Source organism: Dipteris shenzhenensis, chromosome 19 (assembly GCF_047967505.1).
Source record: "Dipteris shenzhenensis isolate YYH24624 ecotype China chromosome 19, Dip_SZ_1.0, whole genome shotgun sequence".
Taxonomy (NCBI): domain Eukaryota; kingdom Viridiplantae; phylum Streptophyta; class Polypodiopsida; order Gleicheniales; family Dipteridaceae; genus Dipteris; species Dipteris shenzhenensis.
Genome location: NC_141614.1, coordinates 12,995,640 through 13,001,447, shown reverse-complemented (window position 1 = coordinate 13,001,447; position 5,808 = coordinate 12,995,640). Strand labels below are relative to the sequence as shown.

The window sequence follows — 5,808 nt, the reverse complement described above, 5'->3', positions numbered from 1 at the left end:
AGATTTGTGGAAGAAACTGTGTGCCACTTATGAAAAGGAAACTGCCTCTAATAAAGTTTACCTCATGAAGAGGTTGTTTGAGCTGCAGATGAAGGAAGGGGTCTCCATTGCTTCTCACTTGAATGAATTCAATATTATTTCCAGCCACCTTCAGGCTCAGAAGATGAATTTTGATGCGGAGACTAAGGCAATATTTCTCTTATGTTCATTGCCATCCTCATGGGATACGTTCCGTACAGCTGTCAGTAACTCTGCACCTAGTGGAGTACTGAAATTTGATGATGTTGTAGGTAGCTTGTTGGCTGAGGAGATTAGACGGAAGTCTATGGATGGCAACAAGCAGGATGCAGCCTTAAATGTGCAAAGGGGCAGATCACAGTTCAGGGGGAAGTCCCAAGAAAGAGGGAAGTCTCGTAGCAAATCCAAGGCATGGAACATTGAGTGTTACCACTGTGGCAAGAAGGGCCATATGAAAAAGGATTGCTACAAGCTGAAAAGAGAGCAAAAGGATAAGAAAAAGAATGCAAATTGGGGTGCAAATCAAAAGGAAGAGAGTCGAAGGGAGGACAAAGGAAAAGTGAAGATCGAGGAGATCAATGCAATCACACATGATAGTGACAATGACATTCTCTTCATGTCTAGTTTATCTGCAGAGTTGCTTACCACTTCAGATGATGCATATTCCCAAGATTGGATTTTGGATTTTGGTGCTTCATTCCATGTTACTCCCCATAGGGAATGGTTCTCCACTTATGACAGTGGAAAGATAGGTTGTGTGCATCTTGGAAATGACTATGCATGTGACATAGTGGGAGTAGGTGACATAAAGTTTTCTTTTGCAAACGGGTCTCCATTTATTTTGAAACATGTGAGACATGTGCCTAAGTTGACCAAGAGTCTTATTTTAGTGGGTCAGCTAGATGATCCTGGTTTTCACACCACTTTTGGCTTTCAGAGTTGGAAAATTCAAAAGGGCTTTATGCTTTTGGCCAGGGGTGCCAAGTGTGGGACTTTGTATCCCTTACATGTATCAAGGGTATTTGATCATGTTGTTGCAATAACCGAGCAGCCAAGCTCTTCTTTGTGGCATTGCAGGTTGGGGCACATGAGCCAGAATGGAATGAAACTCTTATGCCGTTTGGGTTATGTACCGCATTTGAGTTTCTTTGATTTTGAATTTTGTGAGCACTATCTCTATGGGAAGCAGACTAAATCAGCCCATAAAAGAAGGGGAAAGAAAGAGTTCGAAAAGCTTGATTTGGTGCATTCAGACATATGTGGTCCCATGCCTACATGGTCATTAGGCGGGGCTGAATACTATGTGACATTCATTGATGATGCAACTAGGAAAGTGTGGGCTTATGCTATAGCTCGGAAGAGTGATGTGTTCCAGGTATTTCAGAAATGGCTCGCCTTGGTTGAGAATCACTCAGGTAGAACGCTTAAATGCCTATGGATTGACAATGGTGGAGAGTATCTCTCTCATGACTTTCAGCATTTCTGTGATACACGTGGGATTAAGAGGGAGCTCACATCCCCTCGTACTCCAGAGCAAAATCCAGTTGCAGAAAAGATGAACCGTACCATTCAAGAAAGGTTGCAATGCATGCTTTCCAATGCAAGTCTTTCTGGTGGTTTTTGGGCTGAGGCAATGAAGACTACAGTGCATGTGATCAATAGATCGCCTAGTAAGAGTTTGGATGGTGGTATTCCTGAAGAGGCATGGAGTGGCAAGAAGCCCTCTTACTCTCATTTGCGTATATTTGGGTGTGAGGCATATGCACATGTGCCAAAAGAGCTTCAAAAGAAGCTAGATCCTAAGTCTAGGAAATGCATCTTTCTGGGTTATGGTGAAAGTGGAGAGATGGGCTATCGTCTCTGGGATCCAGAAGCAAAGAAGATCATACGCAGCCATGATGTAGTCTTCAATGAGAAGAAGATGCGTAAGGCACCCATGAGGGATGTGGAAATGAGGAGAATCACTTTCCAGGATGTGAATCCACCTGCATATGTTGATAGAGAGCAAGCTGTCCATGCACCAAATGTGCAGGAAATGGTACCACCAAGTACTCCCACAGGTATACAATCAAGGGTAGATGATGGATCATCTATTGGTGGAAATGATGAGCCAAATGTGGCTGATATGCAGGTGGGACAGCAAGCTGAAATGCCATTGAGAAGATCATATAGAGTGACTAGACCGCCTAATAAGTTTGTTCCAGGGGTAGACTATGTGATGCTTACTGATTGCAGGGAGCCTTCTTGCTACAGAGAGGCTATGATGCACGAGGATCAACGTAAGTGGGAGTATGCTATGCAATCAGAGATGAGTTCACTTATGAAGAATAAGACTTGGGACTTGGTTTCTTTGCCACATGGAAAGAAAGCATTGCCATGTAAATGGGTCTACAAAATGAAGGTCACAGGTGATGATATGCTTAGGTACAAGGCCCGTTTGGTTGCTAAAGGGTTCAAGCAAGAGAAGGGTGTGGACTTTGATGAGATATTCTCTCCGGTTGTGAAGATGACCACACTTAGATGCAAACCCTATCTTCATTAGTTACTGTACAATGATTTTTATTTTGATTCCATCATACTCAAAGTCTTTATGGAGGCGATCCAAGTTTTGCCCACAAATTGCTGCACCATCTCCCGCATGATGACATCTCTATCCTCCGCCTCTTCTGTCTTCAATTCCAACCCTCAATTTCATCTCTTTTCCTGCTCCTAAATGCTAAGGACTAAAATTTCCATTTCTTGAGGTACACACTGAGTTCTCTCTCTTCAAACTTGTTGCGATCCTGTACTCCTAGTGGGAGGGACTACGGAGCCCGTGGACCCCCCATTGACGGCCAGGGTAGTTCTCATTGCTCTTGCTATTTCATTTCCATTTCATTATGTCTCTCTTCGAGTATTATTATCTCTTTTCCTATCCTACCCTCTCTCTCTCTCCCTCTCCACCATGCACCTTCAGAGAGCAAGGGGGGATGACAAGGCAGAGCTCAGTGGGATTAATTTTTATGTTAATTTTGAGGACTCTTTGACTTAGGTTAATTAGAGTAAGTATTAGGGGGGGGTTTTACATTTTGGATTTATGCATCTTGATTGGACTTTTTTGGAGGAGATTGATTTTCGATTCTGGGGGTTCTATGCATCCTTTGCTATGCCATTAAATGTACAACATTGGAACTCACTCCAATATAGATTGAATGAAACATTGAATATATAAAGACGATTTAAATTTTTTTTTTTTGGCATTGTACTGAAAATGAAAGTGCCAACAATACACCCATAAGATAGAATCTTGAGCTGCTCTTGGGGCTTGAACTCAGGACCAGCACATACACACCCATACCTTTTAGTTGCTTGGTCTAAACAGTGTTGACAAACATAGTTGTATTTAACTCATCACTTTGAATTTAAGCCATTGGTTAGTGCGATTCCTTTTCAAAATTGAAGGTATCCGTTGAGGCAGTTGTCCTTGTAAACCTTCATATGAAAAGGCAATCACAGCCTTTTAAAGGCTCAATATATCTTAGTTTGGTGATCGCTATGAGACCTCAGATCTCTCCATCCCATAATTCTGCAATATTTTCGTAAGGAACAGAGACGGGATTGCATAGATACTGCCCATCGAAATTCTTCTTCTGGTCCATTTTCCTAATAATTTGCTGATCTTCATCGGTACGCTGCCAATCAAAGACCTGGAAGTTTTCTGTTTGTGGAATATCCTGGGAAAGACACTCACTCCTTGCTCCAATCCTCATCTTAAAGCTACCTGTAAAGTCAAGCACATAAAATTTCTGCCAAGCCACCTTGAACAACCCACGTTGAATTTGTCTGCTTTGCTAACCCAAAAAAGCTACAAACCTCTCTAGGGATCTTGCCATGCTTCAATGCAATCTGTTTGAAGAATAGCAACAAAACCCCATGGCATAAGTGGAGCTCCTAACGGAGACCACCAAGCACTGACGTGGATGTTGGCCTTGCTACAAGTCATGCATCTCCACCTGCCGAAGGTTCTCACATTACTCAGTCATACAAGATAAAAGCTAATGCAGCTACAACCCAGCCGTGAAAACCTCACATAATAGAGAAATCCAAAGACCTTGTGAACTACGTCGTGCAATTCTCCTAACCTCGCCTCCAAGTTGCAGTTTAGATGTACCTATTCACTGCTGGAGGGATATCTCCAAAAGCCAATAGGTCCCTAACTTTCTTAGATGAGAAATTGCTTACGCCGATGGCCCGCGTGAGGCCTTCGTTAAAGCAATGTTCCATTGGCCTTTTGCATCAAGAGGGAGCAGATCGTCAGGGCTGGGTTCATTCCGACTCCTTTTCCAAATCTATTCTGCGCGTGAATGAGGTAAAGGTTCAACTAATCGAGTTGCAATTCGCTGGAAAATGGTAGAAACATTAGAAGGGAGTCTACATAAAGAGAGGTTCAAGGAAACCGCTCCAAACTTTGGCAATGACAATTATTAATCTGCATCAGCAAAGCCGATTCGAGTGTCAGCTGAGGCTTTTTGAAGTGCGGGCAACGCGCCCTCCGGATAAGCATCGGAAGCCCAGAGTTTGGAGGTGCAGGCGAAGGGATCCTCGCGCGTCACGATGCCGAATCTGGAAAGCGAAGAAGAAATGAGGGGGAAGGCAGTGGGTCTGGTGTTAACTCGATAGCGGAAGAGATGGCAGTTGTTCGGAGGTGGAGGCTGAGGGAGTCGTGGGATGGAAGCTCTTGTGTTGAGCTTTACGGGGCAACTCTGTGAAGAAAAATAGTGGAACACTGTCAACTTCCTTCACCTTCACGGTTTCAACCTTGCTCCATTAAATAGGTGCCCACAAAATCCCCATTACTACAGTTCGTTAGCGAATTAACTTAAGCTTTCAGAAAAAATTAATTGGATGGAGCCATTAAGCTAAGCCAAAATATCGTGATCCACAAGGTTCGTAGGTTGTCCACTTACTGTTCTAGAATGCCCCATGTCTGTCTTGTGAATACTTTAAATGTGAGAAGTGCATGTACGGCATGCAACGCTCCTGTGGCATGTGAATTGTATGACATGCTTGGCATCGGCGCAACCTACTCTCCTGATCCGAGGCTACGTACAATTGAAATGATAAGGAGAGGAATACTTTTGTATACAAACATATTTATAATATAAAATTATTTTTTGTACATGAATTATCTATTTGCAATAATTGTTTTGAAGGTTTCTTACAAAGGTGTATTGAATTAATATTCCTGTTATTTTCAATTATGGAGGAATTTGTTTACGATGATAATGGAAATGGATCGTTTTCTCATAAAGTGTAATATTTTGTTCTAGTAATTGATCATTGTCATGGCGATTCTCCTTGTTGTCCTCATGATCATCGCCAGCACCTTGCTTGGGGTAACCATTGCTTGTGGTTGCTTCGTGGTACTATATCACCACGGGCCACACATTTTACTAGGGGCCCAGGCACCCACCAACCACCCGTTGTCACACGAGCTGGCTAGAAAACAATTCAACTTAATTTATTTTGATACTCATCTTATATGTGTGGAGCTCCTTCTTGGCTTACTTTTTTGCTGAGGCCATTTTGTATCGGGCAATATATATGCTCCCATGTTGTAACTAATTTTTTTGATGGCCTCATTTTGTATGAATAGTACCAATAATAATATTTTTGAACTATGGACATGCAATCTCCATGTCAAATTATTATTTTGAAAAGGCTGAAGTGCTTCATGTTGAATTATCATACCTTTGAAGTAAAATTGTTAAAAATGCAATGTTGTTGAAAATTGTTGAAGTAATTAACGTG

The 5,808-nt window shown here is 42.3% G+C and overlaps 1 pseudogene; it reads right to left on the bottom strand.

Moving 5' to 3' along the window:
* Positions 1-3,560: 3,560 nt before the first annotated feature.
* On the bottom strand, positions 3,561-4,982 carry LOC147890105 (NADPH-dependent aldo-keto reductase, chloroplastic-like; annotated as a pseudogene).
* Between the last annotated feature and the right edge of the window lie 826 nt (positions 4,983-5,808).